At 35.9% G+C, this 26,576-nt stretch overlaps 1 protein-coding gene across 10 annotated transcripts in view; it reads left to right on the top strand.

Moving 5' to 3' along the window:
• Window positions 1-26,576, top strand: part of ELF1 (E74 like ETS transcription factor 1) — a 122,011-nt gene that overhangs the window by 42,568 nt on the left and 52,867 nt on the right. For 8 of the 10 annotated variants that reach the window (XM_036893826.2, XM_057494452.1, XM_036893824.2 and 5 more), the window contains one exon: window positions 1,478-1,594. The exons of 1 other annotated variant lie outside the window; for it this stretch is intronic. The gene's annotated coding sequence lies outside the window, so the exon portion shown is untranslated. Of the gene's footprint in view, window positions 1-1,477; window positions 1,595-26,490; window positions 26,562-26,576 lie in introns of those variants that run through there. One more of the 10 variants, XM_036893821.2, reaches the window with a different exon arrangement.

Genomic DNA, 26,576 nt, shown 5'->3' on the forward strand with positions numbered 1-26,576 from the left:
TGGTTTGGTTCATCAATCTGCCTTTTTAATAAGGACCTTATATATGAAGTGATTTTTTTTTTTTACCATGTTATTCTCGGATATGATTTTTGAGGTTTCTTTGGACATTGAACTGTATGGTTGATTTGTTGGTTTTGCCTTACATCACATCTAATGGCCGTAGGTGTTCACAGACTTGTAGAAATGAGAAGAGTCCCATGAGTTGAATGGTCTGAAAAGAATTTTTCTTCCATCAGTTGGCCAGATATTTTGCTCCTTTGCTTAGGAGCTGCTTCATGTAGATGATGGAGATATCATTGAGTCAACTCACCTGATGAGGGCAGTTTTTAACTATTAGAGCAATATCTTTTTCCTATTAGTACAGAGAACCTGCTAAAGAGAAAGTTTTTGTCACCTCTATCCTTGGCTCTTCTCAGATGGTCTGTATACCATAGCAGAAGCAGCTGTTGATCTATATACTACGAATGCCTGGGCATTTCAGCCTCTACAGATAGCTCATGTGCCACTTGCTTTGTTAGTAGAGAGGGAGAAATCACGCAGCTGAGCTTTGATTATACAGATTTCTGTGCTGAAATGTTTTGATTACCTGTCTTCCAGTTAGAAATATCTACATTAACACCATCTTCATCATCAGAAAACTCCTCCTAAACTTTTTTCACTTTCATTTTCTCCCCCCAACCCCCTCCCGGTAGGAATTCAGAACTTTCCTTTAATTGCTGCATAGGAGGGGTATCAGCTCTTTTTTATTTCCATATAAACAGTGAAACTAAAAAATTTCATAGTACAACTATAAAAATGAGATGTTGATTTTTAATAACTGAGTTTATGTGCTTATTATTTTTTATATCCAAATACTAAATGGAAGCTTAATACTGTAATGGGGCAATTCATTAACCTTTCTTTAAAACTGAAACGTACATGTAGGAGAAGGTGTAAAACATATATAGTTTAAATACAGTTACAGTGTTCACTCCATCACAACCTAGATTAAGAAATAGGCCATGTCCATCACATTACAAGTCCCCCGCTCCTGCTCCTGTTTCTTTCTCCTTTATTATCCTGACTTTTGTGATCACCTTTTCCTTACAAGGTTTATCCCTTTAAACTTCTTGACGGTGGAATCACAGCATATATATTCATTCTGTAGTGACTTAACTTCTTTTATTCAACTCTGTGAGATATATCTTAATTAATTTTAATTTCAGTATTGTATTCCATTGTCTGTCTATACCAGAGTGTGTTTATTCTCTTTTGCTGGTTCCCTCCTTGATGAAAGAATGTGTTTATTCTCTCTTGTTTATTCTTTCTTGTTGGTTATTTCCACTTTGGGAACATTATTGCACGTGATTCCTAAGACATACGTGCAAGAGTTTCTCTAGGGCAGTATCATGGCACTGAATTATATGGAGTTTACAAAGAGCATAAAGAGAATGAATAGTTTAAGATAATTTTAAGAGTTCTTCATTATCTTTCCCAGGAACAGATGCCTGCCATTGATGCCTTCCTACCTATTCAGCATCTTACTATGGTGTATTGCCCTGGGGAGTAAAATCCTGGAGGACCCTAAACAGATGGGCAATTGATGCATTTCACAGTAAGTTTCAGATATTAGTAATATTTGACCGTTTAACAGTGAAGTATGCCTGTCATTTACTAACTAGAGTTCATTTATTTCAAATATAATTTTGAATAAATTTTTTAAATAGAACAGATACAATGTAAGTCCTATTATGTACAAAAGAGCAATACTGTCACTGACACATAATGTAGTAAGGTATAAACACATGGACAGATGGGGAAACATCAATTTTATAATAGTTCACAGGATAGATAAAGTGACATTGTAGAGGGATAGGTAGGAGATTTCAATGACATGTAACTTTTTTTTCTTAAGAATCTGAAACAAATTATGGTAAAATGTTAATGCAAAGCAGGGTGATGGGTATGGGAATGTATTCTCTTACTCCTTGATTGAATTATTTCATAATATAATTTTGCTATATAATGCATAATATTATTTTCCCCCACATTCATAAATAACTGAGAAATAATGTTTAATTTGAGGAATAGAAGATGACTTTTGAAAATGGTGCATTAACTCTCTATCAGTAAAAAAAATTAATTGCCTGTTTCAGTTAAAGGAATTAGCTAGATTCAGAACTAAGTTATAAAAAACTGTTTCTGTCAGTATAACTAAAAACATGGCTCTAGGTATACTACTGATGGGTAACCTCCAGTTGCGATCCATTAACAAGTTTTGAGCTATAGTTTGCTAGAAACAATTTAGTTAAGTTTAGAATAATTCCACATTCAAATATTCAAAAGCATTTCAGAAAAGATTCATAAGACCTGCACAATCTATAACATATTGACACTGATAAACTTTAAGTAGCCAGTACCCCAAGTTCAGCTTTTGCATCTAACCAGATTTATTGATATAATCAGTGTTTCATCTTGTTTCCTGGTAAGTGTTTCATTTTGCTTCCTTAAAATTCTTACTATAATGTTAAGAATCCCTGCATCTTCAGTGATTTTTTTTTTGGTGGGGGTGGTCATAAGCTTGATGTGGAATCTTTATGTAAAGTTTCCAAGATTTAATAATGTAAATGTGGGAATTGCTCTGAAAGTGAAAACATAGGTCTTAATCCAGGTTTCTGCTTTCATAATCATCTCTTGGCTCTCTTTTCTGAGATATCCTCACAGTGTATGTATAAGCAGTGGCAGGGACAAAGAACAAACGGATGTAGAAGTCATAGGATACTGACTCATTAAACAATTCTTTGTTGCCTGTTAGGTATTCTTGATGCTGGAGAATATTGCGGTGAACAAAAGATAGAAACTTTATTCATAAATTATATACATATACTAATTAGCTGCTATTTGTGATATATTGTAATGTACATAAAGATTAGAGAATATTAGGGATAGATTAGTGGTCTTCAAAGTGCTCTATGTGATCTACTGAGATGAGGAAAGCAAATCAGAACTTGCATTAAAAAATTTTTTTAAGGTATCATTGATACACACTCTTATGAAGGTTTCACATGAAAAACAATGTGGTTACTACATTCACCCATATTATCAAGTCCCCTCCATACCCTATTGAAGTCACTGTGCATCAGTGTAGTAAGGTGCCACAGAATCACTACTTGTCTTCTCTGTGCTACACTGTCTTCCCCATGATCCCCCCACACCATGTGTACTAATTATAATACCCCTCAATCCTCTTCTCCCTTCCTCTCTACCCACCCTCCCTCACCCCTCCCCTTTGGTAACTGCTGGTCCCTTCTTGGAGTTTGAGAGTCTGCTGCTCTTTTGTTCCTTCAGTTTCGCTTTGTTGCTATACTCCACAAATGAGGGAAGTCATTTGGTACTTGTCATTCCAGAACTTGCATTTTTAACAGTTTTATTTTACCAAGGAAAAAAATGTATCCCAGAGAGTTTTCTTTTCAATATACAGTTCTTTTGAGAAAGGACCCCTTTAAAGGGCTTTTCATAAATAATAATAGGCTATACTTGTAAAGAAAATGTATATGATAACTATAACCCTTGGAAACAAAAGTTCTTTGTGGTCCTCAAAAATTTTTAAGATCTCGACACCAGAAGAATTCTGTACAATGCAACCAGTGGTTTCAATACCATTCTTAGAGAGAAATCTTTTTCCTCATTCTTAAATTTTATTTAGGAGACTGTGGTTAAGTAACTTGTTGAATGCTGGACAGTTTAATAGATCAGTGGTACTTTTAGCATTTAATTTAGTCCCTTTTAATACTGATATATATGTAAAAAAAACTTTGTAGCAGAATTTTATGTTAATTAAGTCATTTAAAAAATTCACAAGTGTTCTAAACCATAACAACTAGAATAAAAGCATTAGTTTGAAAGTTTTTTCCAATATGGAAAATATATATGATTGCCTTAACCATTTATTTATTTGTAGTCCTCAAGTTCCTTCCACAAAGAACAGCAAAATTCACTAAACTTAGGGAGAGTATTAAGTGATTTATTTAATGCTAATTATTATATTTAACATTATATTTATACTTGAGTTTAAATTATTGTAGTTAATATTAAAATATTAAACTTGCTAGTAAAAGAATGCAAATTAAATAATTGTTTTGCCCATCATATTGACAAAAGTTAAAGTGTTGCAGGTTGGTGAAAATGTCATTAAACATGCATTCACGTAATCTCTTGATAGTAATACAAACTGAAAAAGTTTCAGGAGGGCAGTTGGCGTATGTCAGATGCTTTGAAAATGGACATATCTTTCTATGTGATCATCCCATTTTTAGCACTTTAGCCTAAAGAAAATTAAGGATGGGAACAGAGATTTAGCTGTAAGGATACTAGAACGACTTGTAATAGTGTAGCAGTTTCCAAACTTTATAGTCTTTATATCTTCTCAAACTTTATATCTTCTTTATACTCTTAAAAATTATTGAAGATTCCAAAGAGCTTTTGTTCATGTGGTTACACTTACGAATATTTAGTAGTATTAGAAGTTAAAACAAAATTAGAAAGTATTAATACATTTATTTATTAAGAATAATAAGCTCATTAAATGTTACTCTCTTTATAAAAGACAACTGTGTTTTCCAAAACAAAAACTGTGTTGAGAGGAGTTCAGATATTTTAATCTTTGGCTTAACAGATGACAGCTAGATTCTTATATTCTCTTGTGCATTAAATGTTTTGCAGTATATTGTTTTGGTTGAAGAATGGGGAGAAAATTTGACCTCAGAGAGATATCTACTTGGAAAAGGGAGATATATTTTAATAACCATTTTAGATGATTGTGGAGTTCTTTGATACTACTCCAAACTCAACAAATGCTAGTTCCTTAAAAGTTAGTGCAAAGGGACTCTGAAGCTCTTATCAATGACCCTTTTGTCTTTTGTAACATTAAAATTCATTTGTCTGTCTTGCACTTTGAATGAATTAATATTTAGTCTAAGGATGATTTTGTAGCATCATTTGTCATTTGAGTATTCAAATATTGACAAAATATTTTGAAAAATCACATTTTAAAAATATCACACCAATCTTTCAGAAAAGTCTTTTAAATATTGGAAAGCTACTAAGTTTCCAAAATTCTGATTTTTAAAAAATCTTACTTAACATTGGTAACAAATGCTGTTAGTTTTCCTTGAAGTGGCAGACTGTTTTACTTATTTTGGGGAATATGTCTGACAGAGATCCAATTCTGAGTATTATGTAGTTCTTTGAAGTAAAAATGGTGTTCTGTGAGAAAAGCAGCTAGTTAACAACTCAGTAATAGAGATAGTGCGTTTGAAGACAATCATTCTATTTTAGTATTATTCTATAGAAAAACTTCATGTATACTTCATTTATCACTCAGAATATTAAAAAGACATGTATTTAATGATTAAGATTTAAGAAAAGAAACATTTTTTACTCTTTGTAAAGGAGAGTCTTCTGTTTTTAATTAACAATATTTTTTCATTGTGGTACCTACAATAAAATGCACGAATCTTAGGATACAGCTAGATGCATTTTGATGTGTGTATACTCATTTAACTACCACCCAGATGAAGATATCAGACATTCTCACTAATGCTTTTCCCCTTCACCTATTTCACCCATTTCCCCCTATTCCTCTCCCCTGTGGTAACCACCAGTCTGTTCTTTGTATTTATGAATCTATTAATCTATTTCTTTTTATCTGTTTTGTTTTTAGATTCCACATGTAAGTGAAATCATATGGTATTGTCTCCGTCTGACTTATTTCACTTAGCCTACTACCCTCTAGGTGTATCCATGTTGTCACAAATGGCAAGATTTAGTTCTTTTATGTCTGAGTAGTATTCCATTGTATATATTATATACCACATATTTGTTATCTAGTCATCTATCAGTAGACACTTAGGTTGCTTCCATATCTTGGCTATTGTAAATAATGGTGGGATATACATAGGAGTGCATATCATATATCATTTTGAATTAGTGGTTTTGTGTTCTTTGGGTAAATTCCCAGAAGTGGAATTACTGGGTTGTATGGTTTTGTATGGTATTTCTATTTTCAGTGTTTTGAGAAACCTCCTAAAGGACATTCTTAATTGAAACTGACGTTTTTTTAAGTGGGTACCTAGTGGTAAAGAACACAATGGCTAGCACGATTTGGTGACACAGCCTTGATTCACGCACTAGCAGTTTCATCCATCTTTGGTTTCTAAATATAACTGCAAATGTCATCACGGTGAAAACAGGCAAATAATACCTTAGTATTACTATGAAATGAGTTGACCTCATAAAGTCCCTGAAAGGGTTTCTGTATTTTCTGTGGGTCATATTACATTTCTAGAATCACTATAATAGTGCAACATTAGAAATAATCCAAATGTCCAAAAATAGGGATTGGTTAAATAAGTGATGGCACTTCCATAAAATTAGTGATAGAAGTATAATTGTATTAAAGCTTAGTATTTTTTTATTTTTGGTACTGCTCTAATGAGGAAATAAATAGTTCTCTAAGGAAGTGAAAGTATCATTTCTGAGCCTCTATTTTTCTATTTAGTTGGTAACTTTGTGATTAAGGAAAGGGGAATTAAAAGGCAGAAGAAGGCAGTTTACTGGCTTCTTTTGCAGTCTAAAGGATCTCTCTGCAGTCACTTTGAGGTTAACCTTCATAATAAAGGGAATTGGCAGTGGTATGAATCATTTTTAGGTATTTTATAGTAATAGGGGAAATAAACCTTCAAATTAACTTCTTTCCATAGATGCCAGGTATTTTCAGATTTACCTTTTCCTAATGTTCTTAATTGAGAGAATTCTGAGTTGCCATGTATTATTATTATTTGGCGTCAGAGTGATTTAAATAAGCCAGCTTCTAAAACAAACATAGCCAGAGATTTTCTTACTGCAATATAGAACATACTCATGGCTGATGGAACCATCGCTGTCAGTGGTGGTGATAGAGCTTGCACCTTTTAGGCAAGTTAGAAAGAGACTGTTGGGGTAGTTAGACCCCCAGGCTTTTTGTTAAGATCTCCACCCATGGTATCCCTAACAGTGAACCATCTGTGTTCTGCAGAAGGTTGGAACACTTTTTATAGAGGTATCATTGAAGATGGGCTGCTTTTTTCATCTAAGATATTTTTCATTGTTTCAATGGAAGCATAATAATCATGACTTGTCTTTAATATTTTTCTAAGCACAAAATTCTAGAGAATGTTTAATGTTTAAAATTCCTTTTCAAATAACCTTTGTGTTTTCTTAAAATTTTATGTCTTAAAGAAACTTGTTAAAGTATGCTGGGAGAATACATACAGTATGATACTATTTACTTACATAAATTTTGAAACATACATGTTGAAGCAAAAGAAAAGTAAAGATTTTAGATTTAAATTAGAATACTTAGAAATGATGTCATATGTGTTTTAATTTGAGAGACTGTTTGAAATAATTTGTGTATAGAAACAGATTTGTTGTGTAAGTAATTCTATTCAAAATGTTTTATGACGCGAACTGTCTAAACTTGACCTTATATTTGATCTGTTGATCTATGGATCATAGACAAAACTTGTGTATTGTTATAGGCTGATTTTTAACCTGTTAGTCTTGGGAATAAACTGTAAGGAAGGTGTAACACTCATCTGCCCTTGGTAAAACAGAACACTTGCACACTATTGTTTGCATATTTGGTTTTTGAGAAGGTGGCGGACCCTAGGTTCTCTATAAATGCTCCGAGACGTGTTCTTCCCATGATTTAGGGTGATTCCACCAAGCATCAGAGCCAGAGCCTGTGGGGAGGGAGTTAGTGTGTACAGGAATGGGTACTTCCTCAGGGTTCAGGAAACACTTACTCCTAGATATTGGGGACAGTAGAGGTGATAACAGGAAAAATACACAAAGATATTCTAGGAAGACACTAACAAGTCTTATACTATTGAAAAGAATTAACTAGATCTTCCATTGAACAATTCTGGGTAAAAATGAAATTGTTTGTTTTTCAAGCCACTCATTTAAGAAATGTTACTTATTTTTAGGAGCAAGGTGCCATGCTTACAGCTGATTATTTGGTATAATTAAGTCCTTTTTCAGAGAGGTCACAGGAAGCTCAAGATGGGCTTCTATGCAGTAAAATACTGGTTCATTTTGGACACTGACCTGGAGAGGAATAGTACTGGTGAAATTTTAGTTGTGGTAGCTAATAGCTTAGGGAAGAACTGACCAATAGGAATGGAGCAGATGGCTGTATTGTGCCCAAGTTTTTATAGAAGATGAGGCTTATGATTGATGATTTGGAGTGACTTTTAAGAATTATTAGATTGAGAGGCAGCAGGTATGATGAGAAGTGAGTACCTCTGCCTTAGTTGTAACTGAAGTTTGCTTAAGATAACTTAAAGCAGTAAGAATTCACCTTATGAGAATAGTTTATCTGGTTTATGTGTAGTTGGTATTTGAACACAAGTGAGTACATGTATTATGAGCCAAGTTCTGGATATATAGGGAAGTGGGCAAGGGAGCCAAGAGAGTTTGGTTGGGAAGAGTGTGACAAGAAGCCATGGTAAAAAACACCACAGATTAAGGAAGTGAGCTGTGTTCTGCTTTGTTTTGATTCAGTTGTTGAAGGTTTTTTAAATTGTTGTTTTGCGGTAGTGCTTACCTTTGAGGTCAGGGCATCTTTTTTGAGAGGTAAGGGCAGGGTTGGGGAGAAGGTCATATATTGGTGGTCAAGTGTTAGTAATCTAACTTGTAAAATAACAAGTTTGCAAGTTCTATTGTTCAGGCATTGGATTTTTTACTCAGTAATTGTGGTTTTCAAGTCTAATTTGTAAGGTGTTTACTTCTTAGAATATTTCAGAAAACTACTATGAGTCTGTGTGTGTGTACAGTGAACTTAGATCCCAACCTCAGAATACCTTTTTCATTTGTTCTCTTTTCATAAACACTTCTCATCACTCATGCTATGTTTCTGACACCATACTTCGATACATTTTCACATAAGCAATTGGACTATTTATAAGACAAGACATAAAGATGTAGCAGAGAAGGCAGGAAATACTTGACGTTTGTATGCCATATCTTGTGCTCTGCTTCCTGTCGGTTAAACCACGATGAGAGGAACAGACACAGATGTACAGTTGCTGCTTTATTTTCCCATTAGGGAGACCAGTTAAGTGTAAAGCTTGTTTCATTAAACTTGTCACTTGTTCATTCTACGTATGTCATAGGCTTGTTTTGTATGTATGGACTTTCTGGATTACAATTAGATGTTTGATACTGAAAATATAACCTTTATGTAATTCAAAATGTTTACTTCTGTGAAATTTTTATAGGCCATAAAAGATTGGCATTCAAATTTATATATCTGATACACAAATGATTAGCTAATAACTTGTTCTTGATATTGTATTTAAGCATTAATTAATTTTTATATTTTGGTATAACAAGAGTCCTTAAAACTTGTAGAGCATTTTATGGTACAACTTTAAAATAATGCAAAGAAGGTCATAGAGGTTGACTCGTTCAAGAAAATAGAGTTGGTAAATAACAGAACTAGGGTTTGAATGCAAGTCTTCTGATGCTAGATCCTGTGTCCTTCCTGGAAGAAGTTTTTTATTCAATTACCATTTCACTTACTGTTCAGTGCTTTAAGCATTTAGTTTTACCTTGGCTCTTTCTACCTGGAGTGTCCTCCTGTTCCCCTTTTCCCTCACATTCTCTCTACTTTGAAAAAATAGATGCTGCTTGTCTGTGAGGAAGTGGCCCACATATCACTTCCTTGTGAAGTTTTCTCGGGTTCTCACAAGTATTTATCTCTTTCAATTCTTTCATCACTTGTCTACTTACTTATTTACGTTGTTCTGTAGTTATCTGTTTATGTTTTTCTCTTTCTTAAGCAATGAGCGTTATTTTTGTATACCGAGTACCTAGCATCTAATAGATTTTATAATACTTTTTAGAGAAATAAATACATGCTTGATATTTCTTTTTTCATTGTAGAATCAACAAGCTGATTAAAAAAACTATAATGTGGCCGTTTTCTACAGTATTCCTTTATGGCTTATGTAAGAAACAATTTCATTGTAAGATTGCTTTTCTGTTTCTGCCTTCTCCGTATTTGTTTTTGCTATTTATAGAAATCAGTTTCTGAGTGACATTATTAGTGTTTAAATCCTAGTTAATTAAAAGTGCTGATTATATATTGGTTCACTAAAAAGTATAGCTGAGAATTAGTTACCTTAGATTGCTGAGCATAAAAAATGTTTTACTTTGATCTTTATATTAATCTGGAGAAATATCTAGCTTTTCATTGTAGTTCTGATTTCTCCACTGAATGAAAGGAATAATTCCCTTTACCATTTCTTGCTTCTCCCTATATTATTTTCTGTTCTTGCTTCTAAGTTTTTGGTACTTCAGTGATTTTTGGGGTATAAATTATGGTCTGTCAACAGAACAAGATTTTTTGCAAGTAGGACTTTAGTTTAGATCTGCCTATTCTAGGAATGTGTTTATAAAAAGTTAATGTATTAACAGTTTTTTCCAACTAAAAATTGATTTAGGTTATTATCTCATTTTTAAAAATCAAAATTTAAATGATAAAAAATAAAGTCAGATCTAATATTCAAATCTGCCTTGAAGGAAATATGACAAAACTATGAATTTCCTTTCTAAGGGGTTTCAAAAGAACTAAGTAAAACCTGATTTATGATAGATGTGGAAAATAATTCATAGGGTTGTTGAATGTCCTTTTACATATGGGACTTAGCATTTTTGTGCCTTTTGTTGGTGGTGTTTCTGTCTTTGAATCAGAAAATACATGTATGTATGTCATTTTGAGGATAGTGAAGCCTAGTCAAGCAAGTACATCATGTAAAATTCTATCAAATGCTAAAATAGTCTAATGAAAACAGAAATCTTTTACCAGTTCTGGTACAGAATTTCAGTAAGTAAATATATTTTTTATTGACAAAAGAGAGTGTCCTTTGAGCTGTGGCCTAATTTGATTTTCAATAAAATGTACTCTTAATATTCTTTTAAATTGCTATTAAGAACATACAGAAAAAATTTATGTAAGTCTTTTGTTCAAAAGTAGCTTATAATCTTAAGAGATGGGACATAGTAAATAGTTACTGAATAATATGTGAGAATAAGCTTTTTTACCCATTTCTGCTATATTGTGCATATTATTGTTACTAGCATTTGTATTACCTGATAGACTGTGGTTGCCATAGGGAATGACTGTGTCTTACTTAGCCGCTGTTTCTTACTTATCCTTCTGCCACCCACCAGTGCGTAGCAGATAGGTAGAGTTTCTCCCCCAACTCGTACTCTCCACTTGGACCCGGAGAGGCCACAGTTTCCTTATGTGGTTACTGGGTGTCAGGAGACACCAGGAGACAGACCTGGACATAGACTCGCAGGAGTTTCTGTTTGTGGGTCGCCTGACAGTTCCACGTTTTTAATGCAAAATATTTTGAGGGGAAACATAATGTTCTAATTAAGATTATTGGGTTAGAAACTTCATGGAGGCAGAAATTTTGGCCTGTATTGTTCACTGCTGTGTTCTTTTCGCCTAGAACAGAATCTGGCATATTGGAGATTCTCAGTAGATATTTGTTGAAAGGATAAATAGGTGAATGAGCATGAGTTGGAATCAGACCTGTGCTCAGACTCTGCACATGTTGAGTATTCCATTGACAAATACTTATAATGGACCATCTGTGTGAGACATGGGAGTGTGGTGGTTGTCATGACAGAGTCCCTACCCTTATTTGGTTGACTGTCTCAGTCCTTGTATCTTCATAGATATATAAAGGGACATGTCTATTACTGATACGAAGTTTAAATGACAGATCTAGTCTTAAAGTGCTTGGCATAGGTCCTGGCACACATAAATGGTAGCTCTTGCTTCTACGTATTTATTTTCTAATTTGTTACCTCTTTCGTAAGCTCTGAGGATAAGTTTCTTGTCTTTTGTATCATCTTAAAAACATCAGTGGTTATTAGGAATGTTTAAGAATTAAGTATATAGTACATGTATGTTTTGCTTTGTAAATTGTAAATAAAGCACTTACTAATAACTTATTACTAACATGATATTGTAAATGAACTTTATTGTGCCATTACACAATTCCTGGATGTGTGTACATGCTTAAGTATATTTAAAAATCTAATAAATGTCTGTTATATCTGCTTAGGCAACTTTGAATTTTTGAACTTGCCAAGAATAAGGCAAAGCCATAAAGAGGAGCCAGGTTTAATGCAGCCTCACTTGTTCAACTACACATTTTCATATCTCTCTTGTAGAATAACCCTGGAAGAAAGTAAATATTCCTTGAATGTTGGTGATAGCGCCCTCTATTAAGTGACTAAGAAATTTGCATCTGTCATGGATATCTTTCTTCATTGAGTAAATAAATCAACAGCATCTATTCAAAATATTTAATACTAAAGGACAAGATACAATCATCTGTAATGCAACTAGTTTAGATATTTTAGAGTTCCATTAGTATCCAAATGGATGTAGGACAGTTTTGATGTTCAATTGAATAACTTGTAAGAAAGATTATATGGTAATGTCATATATTTTTGAATATCTTATTTTCCCCTCTTCCAATCCTTAGGTGAAGGACAAAAGCTTGGAGTAAAGTGATTTGTTTTTTTATTTTTCTTTTACATAATTTCCCTGCCCTCTGAGCAATTTAAAAACCATTGTTGAGAATTTCTGTTATAAGTAATTAATGAAGAATTTAAGGAAGGCAGTATATACATTGGTAGCTGGAAGCCATCAGTGTAGCAATCAAGCTATGAAATGTTTGTTTAAGCTGTTCTTACCATTTTTGGATGGTGGTCAGCAGATCCCACTACATGATTTGCACTGGGCTTCATAATCATAGGGACCACACTCCGTTGTTGCAGCACAATTTGGAAACCTCCAGGAACTTTCTGCTTCTTTCATCTATCTTAAATTCCATTGACTTTCATGACTCTTCATAATTTGGTTTTGATTTGCTTATTTAACACATTTTCTGCTGTTTTGCATTGGTCCACTCTTAGCTCTTGTCAAGCTATTAAAACTGTCTCCAAACTAACTTTGGTCAGTTTTGATTCTCTGCATTCTTCTGTATCTCAGTGTTCACATACATGTGTACGTGTGTACACATACATGCACACACTATACTTAACTGCCTTTTCCTTCCCTTTAGTCTCTCCATGTCTTACCCTCCTTTAAAGTTGAGTGTAGATCCTTGGTTTTCACCAGAGTGTTTCCTTGAGCTGTTTGCCCTCTTCTGAAATGTTGCAGTATTGACCAGCTTTATTAGCATTTAGTTGAGTACTAACTTTCGGTGTTCACTTGTTGTCTCTCTTGGTCTTTTCCCTGAAATAGGTTGTAAGCTTCATGGGAACAAGGTGTGTGTTATCTTTTTGTATTTACCACAGTACTGAGCTTAGGGGAAGTTCAGTAAATGTCAACTTTTTACCACCAAGTCGATCAGTAGAAGCATAATTTCTTTCAAAAATAAATGTTGCAGGATCTTGTGATTAGCTCTGTGTATACATCAAATAAGCATAATAAAACTTTCCCATTGGAGAAAACCTAATGTAAGAAAACCTAATGTAATCTAATGTGCTTTAGTTAACAGAATCTGAAATGCATCAAACTGACTTAAAAATTGAGAAGTTATGAAAGGTTGAAGGCCTAAAATTTTAACTATTCTATGTTATAATTACTTAGGAATATTATTTAACTTTTACTTCATGTTACTTAGGAATAATATTTAAAGTTTGCTTCTAAGATTTGTACAATAGGAAGATGAAAAGTTACATGTATAATTTATAAGTATTACAAAGCTGTATTTTAAGTATAAATGTTACAGTACTAAGCCTGTGCTCTTCTTCTCATCTCTTATCTTGTGGTTTTGCTGCTTCTAGTTTTCTTAGGTCAGTGCCAGACAGGAGAATAATTGCAGGAAGAATCCCATTTTAAGGATGTTGACATGGAGCATCAGAATTGTTTTATTATGTCCAAACTTATTTAAAATAGTTTCTACTATTTAAAGAAGAAAAGGGTTATGTTATGAAAACAGTAAGTCATTGGGGTCTTCTCACATGGGGGGAACAGAAAGTTTTGTGCATAAGGAATCTTAAATCCATTAAACTTGTTGATGATGTGGAAAAGGTGAAAGTATTTTGCTTCTCTGGATTTCATATTCTTAAGTCTGGTCCCGCTGTGATTGAAAGAGGACCCTCTTATGCCACAGATAAAAAAGACTGAACAGGAGGAGCCAAGATGGCGGCATGGGTAGGGCAGCGGAAATCTCCTCCCAAAACCATATATATTTTGAAAATACAACAAATACAACTACACCTAACAGAGAGACCAGAAGATACAGTACAACAGCCAGGCTACATCTACATCTGTAAAAACTCATCATCTCATGAAAAGGGTAAGATAAAAATGTGACCTGGCGGGACCCGAGCACTCCCCCCACCCCACCTCACCGGCAGGAGGAAAGGAGTCGGGGTAGGGAGGGAGTGGAAGCACAGGGCTGCTAAATAACCAGCCCTAGTCATCCGCACTGGGAGCACAGACACACATTGCATGGTGCTCTGGATATTGGAGAAACGGAAAAGTAAAATCTGCGAGCAGGTCCCCACAACTGACTCCCCTGGGACACAAGAAAAGCGAGTGCTTTTTGAAAGTCTTAAAGGGACAGGGGCTAACAGCTGGACGGAGTCATCCTGGCACACTCAGCCCAGCAGGCTGGGAATCCTAAGGAAATTCAGGCGCCCCAACCCCCTGGGTGGTAACGCAGCTCTGAAGCCTCTTATGGCGATAAGCAGCCTGCCATTCATTCCCCCCTGGCCAGCACTGCCCCCCCAACAGTGCAGAGTAGCCGGAGAGTGGCCCCACCTGCAGCAACCACTCAGAGTCTCCTCCCAGTGCGCAGCTACCTGGGCCAGACACAGAGGCTGCTGCTGGCGTGCAGCTGCCTGGCACAGACAGAGGAAGCCGGAGCAAGGTCCAGGAGGCACAAAGGGGTGCCATTCTCGCAGGAGAATGCACCCGTTGTGCATGCCACTCCCTACAGGTCTCTGGGCTACCCGATGGCTGCCCTGCCCACGACAGCTCAGGGGATTAACCCAGAGGCTGTTCCCAGTGTGCGGGTAATGGGCACAGGCAGCGGAGAAGGGCACAGTAACCAGCAAGCAGAAAGGGAGTTTGTTTTCCCCACTGACACATATGCCACCTGCCTACGACTACCTCAATCACCATGAAAAGGTAGAAGAATCTGGTCCAGTCAAGAATCACCCAGACAATCCTAGAAAGAAGGCCTGGGGAGGTAGATGTAACCAATATTCCTGAAAAAGAATTCAAAATAAAGGTCATAATGATGTTGATGGACCTGCAGAGAAATATGCAAGAGCTAAGGGATGAAATCAGGAGGGAGATTACAGAAATGAAACAATCTCTGGAAGGACTTAAGAGCAGACTGAATGAGATGCAAGAGACTGTTAATGGAATAGAAATCAGAGAACAGGAATACAGAGAAGCTGAGGCAGAGAGAGATAAAAGGATCTCAAGGAATGAAAGAATATTAAGAGAACTGTGTGACCAATCCAAACAGAACAATATTCGCATTACAAGGCTACCAGAAGAAGAAGAGAGAGAAAAAGGGATAGAAAGTGTCTATGAAGAAATAATTGCTGAAAACTTCCCCAAACTGGGGAAGAAAATAGTCTCTCAGACCATGGAAGCCCACAGATCTCCCAACACAAGGGACCCAAGGAGGACAACACCAAGAGATATAATAATTAAAATGGCAAAGATCAAAGACAAGGACAGAGTATTAAAGGCAACCAGACAGAGAAAAAGATCACGTACAAAGGAAAACCCATCAGGCTATCATCATACTTCTCAACAGAAACCTTACAGGCCACAAGAGAATGGCTTGATATATTTAATGCAATGAAACAGAAGGGTCTTGAACCAAGAATACTGTATCCAGCACGATTTTCATTTAAATATGAAGGAGGGATTAAACAATTCCCAGACAAGCAAAAGTTGAGGGAATTTACCTCCCACAAACCACCTCTACAGGGTATTTTAAAGGGAATGCTCTAGATGGAAACACTCATAAGGCTAAATAAATGTCACCAGAGAAACTAAAGTCACACCAAAGAAAGCAGACCAACCAAATACTAACTAAAGGCAAAAAATAAAATCAACTATTCACAAAAACAGTCAAAGGAAACACGAAAGAGTACAGAATAAAACACTTAACGTATAAAGAGTGGAGGAGGAAGAATAAGAACGGAGAGAAATAAAGAATATCACACTGTGTTTATAATAGCTTAATAGGCGATTTAAGTTAGACAGTTAGATAGTAAAGAAGCTACCCTTGAGCCTTTGGTAACCACAAATCTAAAGCCTGCAATGGCAATAAGTACATATCTTTCGATAATCACTCTAAATGTAAATGGACTGAATGCACCAATCAAAAGACAGAGTAATAGAACGGATAAAAAAGCAAGACCCATCTATATGCTGCTTACAAGAGACTCACCTCAAACCCAAAGATATACACAGACTAAAAGTCAAGGTATGGAAAAAGATATTTCATGCAAACAACAGGGAGAAAAAAGCAGGTGTTGCACTACTTGTATCAGACAAAGTAGACTTCAAAACAAAGAAAGTAACAAGAGATAAAGAAGGACAGTACATAAGATAAAGGGCTCAGTCCAACAAGAGGATATAGCCATTATGAATATATATGCACCCAACACAGGAGCACCAACATATGTGAAACAAATACTAACAGAATTAAAGGAGGAAATAGAATTCATTCTAGGAGACTTCAACACACCACTCACTCCAAAGGACAGATCCACCAAACACAAAAAAAGGACACAGAGGCACTGAACAACACACTGGAAAAGATGGACCTAAAACAGACATCTATAGAACTCTACACCCAAAAGCAGCAGGATACACATTCTTCACAAGTGCACATGGAGCATTTTCCAGAATAGACCAAATACAAGGCCACAAAAAGAGCCTCAGTAAATTCCAAAATATTGAAATTCTACCAACCAACTTCTCAGACCACAAAGGTATAAAACTACAAATAAAGTGTACAAAGAAAGCAAAAAGGCTCACAAATACATGGAGGCTTAACAACATGCTTCTAAATAATCAATGGATCAATGACCAAATTAAAAAAGAGATCAAGCATTGTATGGAAACAAATGACAACAATAGCACAAAGCCCCAACTTCTGTGGGATGCAGTGAAGGCAAGTGATGAAGAGAAAAGTGTATAGTAATCCAGGCCTGTTAAAAGAAGGAAGAACAATCCCAAATAAATAGTCTAAAGTCACAACTATTGAAACTGGAAAAAGAAGAACAAATGAGGCCCAACGTCAGCAGAAGGAGGGACATAATAAAGATCAGAGAAGAAATAAATAAAATTGAGAAGAATAAAACAATAGAAAAATCAATGAAACCAAGAGCTGGTTCTTTGAGAAAATGAACAAAGTAGATGAACCCCTAGCCAGACTTACTAAGAGAAAAAGAGAATCTAAACACATAAACACAATCAGAAATGAAAGGAAAATTCATGATGGACACCATCGAAATACAAAGAATTATTAGAGAATACTATGAAAATCTATATGCTAACAAGCTGGATAACCTAGAAGAAATGGACAATTTTCTAGAAAAATAAAACCTTCCAAGACTGACCAAGGAAGAAACACAAAATCTAAACGGACCAATTACCAGCAACAAAATTGAAGCGGTAATCAAAAAAGTACCCAATAACGAAACCCCCAGGCCAGATGGATTCACCACTGAATTTTATCCGAGATACAGAGAAGACATAATACCCATTCTCCTTAAAGTTTTCCAAAAAATAGAAGAGGAGGGAATACTTCCAAACTCATGCTATGAAGCCAGCATCATTCTAATACCAAAACCAGGCAAAGACCCCACTGAAAAAGAAAATTACAGACCAATATCCCTGATGAACGTAGATGCAAAAGTACTCAACAAAATATTAGTAAACCGAATTCAAAAAATACATCAAGAGGATCAAACACCATGATCAAGTGGGATTCTTCTCAGGGATGCAAGGATGGTACAACATTCAAAAATCCATTATCATCATCCACCACATCAACAAAAAGAAGGACAAAAACCATATGATCATCTCCATACATGCTGAAAAAGCATTCGACTAAATTCAACATCCATTCATGATAAAAACTCTCAACAAAATAGGCATAGAGGGCAAGTACCTCAACATAATAAAGGCCATATATGACAAACCCACAGCCAACATACTTAACAGCAAGAAGCTGAAAGCTTTTCCTCTAAGATCAGGAACAAGGCAGGGATGCCCTCTCTCCCAGCTGTTATTCAACATAGTGCTGGAAGTCCTAGCCATGGCAATCAGACAAAACAAAGAAATAAAAGGCATCCATATTGGTAAAGAAGAAGTCAAACTGTCACTATTTGCAGATGACATGATATTGTACATAAAAAACCATAAAGACTCCACTCCAAAACTTCTACAAGTAATATCTGAATTCAGCAAAGTTGCAGGATACAGAATTAATACACAGAAATCTGTTGCTTTCCTATACCCTAATGATGAACTAGCAGTAAGAGAAATCAGGAAAACAATTCCATTCACAATTGCATCAAAAAGAATAAAATACCTAGGAATAAAGCTAACCAAGGAAGTGAAAGACCTATACCCTAAAGACTACAAGACACCCTAAGAGAAATTAAAAGAGGACACTAACAAATGGAAACTCATTCCATGCCCTTGGGTAGGAAGAATTAATATTGTCAAAATGGCCATCCTACCTAAAGCAATCTACAGATCAATGCAATCCCTATCAAAATACCAATAGCGTTCTTCAACAAACTGAAACAAATAGTTCTAAGATTCATATGGAACCACAAAAGACCCTGAATAGCCAAAGCTATCCTGAGAAAGAAGAATAAAGCAGGGGGCATCTCGCTTCCCAACTTCAAGCTGTACTACAAAACCACAGTAATCAAGACAGTTTGGTACTGTCACAAGAACAGAGCCACAGACCAGTGGAACAGAATAGAGACTCCAGATATTAACCCAAACATATACAGTCAATTAATATATGATAAAGGAGCCATGGATATACAGTGGGGAAATGACAGCCTCTTCAACAGCTGGTGTTGGCAAAACTGGACAGCCACATGTAAGAGAGTGAAACTGGATCATTGTCTAAACCCATACACAAAAGTAAATTCAAAATGGATCAAAGATCTTAATGTAAGTCATGAAACCATAAAACTCTTAGAAAAAAACATAGGCAAAAATCTCTTGGACATAAACATGAGCAACTTCTTCATGAACATGTTTCCTCAGACAAGGGAAACAAAAGCAAAAATGAACAAATGGGACTATATCAAGCTGAAAAGCTTCTGTACAGCAAAGGACATCACCAATAGAACAAAAAGGCATCCTACAGTATGGGAGAATATATTCATAAATGATAGATCCGATAAAGGGTTGACATCCAAAATATATAAAGAGCTCACGCATCTCAACGAACCAAAAGCAAATAATCCAATTAAAAAATGGGCAGAGGATCTGAACAGACACTTCTCCAAAGAAGAAATTCAGATGGCCAACAGACACATGAAAAGATGCTCCATGTCGCTAATCATCAGAGAAATGCAAATTAAAACCACATGGAGATGTCACCTCACACCAGTTAGGATGGCCAACATCCAAAAGACAAACAACAACAAATGTTGGCGAGGATGTGGAGAAAGGGGAACCCTCCTACACTGCTGGTGTGAATATAAATTAGTTCAACCATTGTGGAAAGCAGTATGGAGGTTCCTCAAAAGACTAAAAATAGAAATACCATTTGACCCAGGAATTCCACTTCTAGGAATTTACCCTAAGAATGCATCAGCCCAGTTTGAAAAAGACATATGCACCCCTATGTTTATCGCTGCACTATTTACAATAGCCAAGAAATGGAAACAACCTAAGTGTCCATCAGTAGATGAATGGATAAAGAATATGTGGTATGTATACATAATGGAATATTATTCAGCCATAAGGAGAAAACAAATCCTACCATTTGCAACAACATGGATGGAGCTAGAGGGTATTATGCTCAGTGAAATAAGCCAGGCGGAAAAAGACAGGTATCAAATGATTTCACTCATCTGTGGAGTATGAGAACAAAGAAAAAAACTGAAGGAACAAATAGCAACAGACTCACAGAACCCAAGAATGGACTAACAGTTACCAAAGGGAAAGGGACTGGGGAGAATGGGTGGGAAGGGAGGGGTAAGGGGGAAAAAAAGGGGGGGCATTACTATTAGCAGACATAATGTAGGTGGGGGGTCACAGGGAGGTCTGTACAACAGAGAGAAGACATGTAGTGATTCTATAGCATCTTACTATGCTGATGGACAGTGAGTGTAATGGGGTATGTGGGGGGACTTGATGAATGGGGGAGTCTAGTAACCGTAATGTTGCTCTTGTAATTGTAGATTAATGATACCCAAAACATAAGAAAAGACTGAACGTCCAAATACATACAGAGATCTGGATTGAGCATGGCAGTGAGCACAGACAGAAGACTGGGAAAGTAGGATATACAGGATTCTAGAGGAACTGAGCCAGGGCTAATGTTGGCTCCTTTAATCCTGGGGTATGTTAGGGAGCCATGAGGGCTTATAAAAAGGAGAAATGCTAGAATACCTGTTTTTGAGATGGGAGTGAAGAGTTGTAAAATAGTGACTTTTTAAAAAAGAACTGTGTTTCTAAGCTTAGTCCATGAAATTTTCTCTCTTCTAGTCCACATGTACACATATCTTGTTTTACGAATCTTAGTGGCCATGTTTTTCTCATACCTTTTTGTGGCATCGTGAGAAGCCACTAAGCCTTGTTAATGGATTTGATGGTTTTTTCTGTAAACAGTAGATGTCGCTGATTAATTTTAAGTAGAGAAATACATTCTTCATATTTTCATTTTTGTTAAATCACTTGTAACTGCAGAGTGAAGAGCCACTGGAGAGGAGCTAGAATAAAGGTAATGTTATGAAACAAGGGTCCACTGCCCCATGTGCCCTAGGCCAATCACAGGACGTTTGGTTTTGCAAAAGGAAAAAGCTTTATTTTGAGGCCACCCAGCAAGGAGACGGGAGGCAAAGCCCAAATTTGTCTCCCCCAAATCCAGAGGGAGAGCAGAATTTTACAGAAGGTCTATGCATAATTTAGTAGAGTTTATACATGTTTAGCAAGGCTGGTGTCATTACAAGAAATTAACAGAATTGGGGCAGCACTTTCCTCCAGGTCCTGAATTGAATGTTGTGGAAGGTTGTTGGTCTAAAAAGGGTGGCTAAACCCTGCCCAGAGGTGGCGATTATAGTAGGATAATGAGGAAAGGTAAATTGGGGACGTCTGGAGCAGCTTCTGCCCAGGTCTCCCAGGGCAGTTTAGACTGGATGTAGGCACAGTGCAAGTTGTCACAGATTCCTGAATTCCTATTGGCTCTGAAAAATAAGCTTGAGCATTTTTGTTACTATTATTCTTTTGGTGTCCTCATCCTAAGGGTTCAGCTGGAATTAGTCCCGTGCAGTACCATTTCAGTAGTCAACATTCAGTCAGTGGAGTACATGGAGCAGTTATCACCTAATAATACAAGCCATGGCAATTAAACTATTTAAATGACTTTTAAGTTTTGCTTTCAGCTAATGGTATGTCTCTGTGAGAGTGGAACTTCTGACAGAATGCAGTTTCTTCTAGAAGAGTACTGTTCAGTGTCGTAGTTGGAGGTGGGGGAAGGTGTGTCATACAGCAAAATCTCCTGGGGGACTGAAACACCATATCCCTGGCTTTTCCCCTTCAATATGGGCCAGAGTGAAATACTGTTCTGATAGGAATTTGCTTGCTGTGTTCTCAGATGGGGAAACCATTGCATTAGAGCAATTCTTCTAAGCAGGTAAAAATATTAATCAGGGAAATAAACAACCACAGAAATGAAACAGTTTCCTTGCAAGCTGATTCTTGTTTCTTATAGGGAAATTGTTTTAACTGCCCAAATAGGTTTTGCTGATAAGCACATTTTAGCATGCTTGTGTTCCCGGGATAGGTGTGCTTTTGCCAGAACGGAGTTCACATTTTGGATGCTGGAGGGAAGACTTACCTTCAGTCGGCTTATTTGCATAATAAAAAGCACCAATAATGGCATTTTGATAATTATCACTTTGAATTGTCTTGAGAAAGAAGTTAAACTTTTTTCTTGACCAAAGTTAAAACACTGTCTGATCACTGTTGAATATTTGTTTGGTTTTAAGTCTGTTGTTTTCTGAATATGCTCAGAAAAAGGGTTAATTCTGAGACCACAGGTATGGACAGGTCTAGGTATGTTATCTGTGGCTGTTTTATAAGGTGCTATAAATGCTGCCTGAGTGTAATCTGACACCAGGTAGGTCCAAGTGGCCAATGATGGAATAGAGAACAATGTGAAAGAACCAGAATTTCAGGTCTGGGTAGTTAGTAATTGCAGCCAGCCCTCCGAGTCCTGCAACTGTTCGTCTGGGTGTCAGCAAAAAGGCAAAAGCATAGAGAAGTCAGCCTGTTCAGCTTCATTATATTGACACGTGTGTGTGTGTGTGTGTGTGTGTGTGTGTGTGTGTGTGTGTGTGTGTGTGTGTGTGTGTTTTGTTTGTTTAACCTTAACATGGTTGAGGGTAAGGTGAGCTTTATTCAGGTTTCTTCCAAGGCCTGCTATAGCTTCGGATATTTCACCAGAAACCTGACTCTTAATGACTTTCGGAAAAACACCCATTTAGTGCATCATTCATACGAAAATAAAATTACTTTTGGAAAAGTTCTAGTTACCTTCCTTCCCCCTTGCTAACCTCCCCAGTTGTAATGAGAGATGCCTAAGGCCAGGATAGCTACTTAAAAGATATTGGTGGATCGGGTTTGTGGGGGGGACTTGGTGAAGGGAGGACCCTAGTAAAGTTCTTCATGTAATTGTAGATTAATGATAACTACCACCAATGTTTTTTTGTTGTTGTTAATATGTATGGTACTTGTATGGATTCCAAGAACATATTTTTAAACTTTTTCTAAATTTTATTAAATTTCTTTAATATTTGAAATGATTTAAATTAAAAGGTTAGGGTATAGAAACACTTTCTTTTTGATTTAAATTATAAGAACCCTGAATACAGTGGGGATGATTTGTTCCTTGTATGACACTGACTTACTGTTTTTTTCCTCTTCTCTTTTGAGTATATAGAGTACATGATTTAGTGAGATTTATTTTACAATTAGTGTCTTTTTTTTTTTTTTAATATTCAGTAGGATCTGAGAGACTAACTACCCTTGTTTGGGAAATTCAAATTTGGTTACTTAACTGTAGCTACATTTTGGTGTGTTTCATTGTTTTTTACATATTCACCTTTTATAAAAGTATAATAATGATAATACTGTATTCAAAGAACTAGCAAGAAAAATGTCAATAAAAATTTATCTGAAAGTATTTTAATGAGTTATTAAGTTGTATCTTTATAAAAAGGCTTATTAATGTTTCCTTTTCACTTTTGAGGCTGAGTGAAGGTAAAACAAGGTGGTTTGATTGGATAGAGCTTGGGAAAGAATAATAGTAAAACTTAAGATTTAAAGTAATAATAGGAAAATCCACAAACTCCTGTGCTTCAGTTGTTCCAGGTAAAAGTATGATTGAAAATGATTTATCAGGTATCAAGAGGTTGCATGAAATTATTCGGAGACCTTTGTTACAGATATTTATATAAGGATTTCTATTTTTCCAGATACTCTCCTAAAGAAAAACCCTAATGAAGTGTATTAATATAGATATAGGGGCATAAGTATTGGGCTGGGAACTTAGGCTTCTTTTGCTTTCTTGTCACTAATCCTGTGATCTTGGACAAGTCAGTTTGCTCTAGGCCCAAATTCTTTTAGCTGTTCAATGAATACATTGTCCTAGGTAATCTTTAGATGTTTTCCAGCTCTAAAATCATATGGTTCCACACTTTTTAGATTGAGACTGGGTAGCCGCTTGGAAGAGAGTGCAGAATTTACCTTGACACCACTGATTTATGTTTTCATTTCTGCCGGGAGCTAATATAAAAGCTTGTTGCTGTATTAGAAAAAAATGAAAAAGGCCTAACATGGTGTTACACAAGAATTCCTGTCATTACAGTTCATGGGTTTATTGCTTGGTTCTCATTTCTAATTTGTATAGCTTCTCTTCGTTTCTCTCACTTTTCTTACCTGTTTTTTTAAAATTTCTATTGTATTTTTTCTGATGTCGCTTTTTCCAAGTATACTTGCTGTTCTTAGGATGGTTATGTCTCTGTGTTGAAAAGGGTCATTTATTAGGTTACCATTCATGTAAAAATACTTTCTGTGCAGGTATTTGGCATCTGGGGTTACTACAGAATTCCAGTGCTTTAGATACTCCCAATCCTATAAGCATACATACATACATAAAGACAAACGTTGTCTGAATACAATGGACTATGTTATTTACCTATCTCTGATATGAATGGGTGGTATCTGTGGATCAGGAATCGAATTGTGAACCACCTTGGTGCCATAAACTGTTTTCACTGCTGAGGAAGGAATGAGAAAGAGTGAAAGAATACAGGTGATCAGAGGCCTAAATAAGCTAATGAAATGATTCAAAAGCTTTTTTATGCATTTTCAGTTTGTGGGCTTCTGTATGACAATGAACAGAAGCTATCCACCAGAGTAAAGGTGTCTTTTTCTATCCTAACAATTGGCTTAAGTGATCGTGGGAAGTTGTTTAGTTTTGGTTTATTACTCTTGTTTGTCAGCATGTACTGTAAGGTGTGGGTATGTTGATTACTTGTCCTTATTTTTGAGATTAGGAAAAAACATTTATTAAAGCACAATAGCAGTGGGGCCAAGTACTAGTAAGAAAAGACTGCAGTAGAAAAGAAAATGAAACTTAGCTTTATATAAATGTGTTCACATTGGTCATTGGTACAGTGTCACTTTGTATTTAGGAACAAATGGATTTTGAAATAGTCTTTTGGAATCTAACCTTTTAGAGAGAAACTTCTGTATCAGGAAACATCTCTTGATTCTGGTTATACTTTGTTACTGTGGTTTTTCAAGCTTAGAATAATGTTTCCTCTTTATCAAAAGTACAACAGTCATTCTATATAAAGAATATATGTACAAACAGCGTAAATATCTAATGATAGTTTTAAAAACAATATGTCATTAGTATAATCCTTTTTATTATTACTATGGGCACATAGGTAATTATAGAAGACATTTAGACTACACAGGTCTTTCTGTAGTTATCTTGGTGCCTGGAACATTGCTTTGCAAATAATAGGCACTTAAACATTTATTCAGTTGAATTAGGGAGACAATTTTCAAATGTGGCACAGTGTACAGTTAGTGCTAACTTGGTGGTGTGGGCAATTAAGAGGTATATTTCAGAAAGGAGTGATCTAGATAGGTTGAGGCATAGAGGTTGGGACGCTTAGTGAGAGAAATGGGCCTTGAACATTGAAGAAAGGAAATGAGAAGTAGGAGGGGTATTCCAGGAATGTGGAATAATAGAATTTGAGAAGGGATGCAAGAATGAATGTGGCAGAATATGGCAAGAATGAATGAAGGCAAGCCAGGTATGGGTAATAATTTAAAGGAAAAGACTGTAGTAACATTTGTCCAAGGCCAACTGTATGTCTTGTGTTTATTCTGTCTGTGATGAATTTAGGTCAAAGCATTCCCTTTTCCCCTCTAGATATGGTGCAGTGCTCAAAAAGGACCCAAATGTGCTAAACACCAAAACTTCCCCAGTGTTGGAGTTGAACTCATCATTACTGAAAGGGGTGAGGCGAAGTTGGTGTGGGAAGAAACAGGTTAGAATTTCCTTTAGTGAAGTTGAAATATTACCTAAATTGAATTCTTAACTCTTATTTTATATTTCCAGTTAGGGAAATCATAGTCATATGATGGCCCATAGAGTCCAGAATTTTTAGGGAATAGGCTTTACTGAAATTAAAAATTCCAGTGTATGACTTGACTGGCACATGCTTTCTGCATTTAGTTTTCAGGGAAACATTCACCAGCTCAGCTTCATTGTCTTTTTAAAACTAAAATTGTACATGATATTTCAAAGAACTAGATGTTATTTAATGTGATTATTTTTATAATTTTTGTCTTTTCATGTCACATATGTGGCCATAACCATAATATTTAATGAAATTGTGATAAACTCTGAAATTTTTCCTTTTGTTAGTAGTGCTAACTTTTTTTTTAATAGGCAGACATCTTTGGCAGGCACTTACAAGCATTTCTCCTTCCACTATGAAATTGTTTTCACTCTTTAGTTGCGTTTCTGTTTTTCTACTATTGTAAAGTGCAGTTCTTTGCATGTTCTAATTTGCCATGACGTGGTCAAGTGCTGTTTCCTTCCTGTTGCTTGCAAGCCTGTGCTAGAGATAAGGATACATTTCAGTGCATTAAAAAAGAAGCCACTGAAGACAGGCTTAAAAGCATGGTAAAGCATTCTATT

The sequence above is a fragment of the Manis pentadactyla genome, chromosome 17 (assembly GCF_030020395.1).
Source record: "Manis pentadactyla isolate mManPen7 chromosome 17, mManPen7.hap1, whole genome shotgun sequence".
In the NCBI taxonomy this organism is placed as follows: Eukaryota; Metazoa; Chordata; class Mammalia; order Pholidota; family Manidae; genus Manis; species Manis pentadactyla.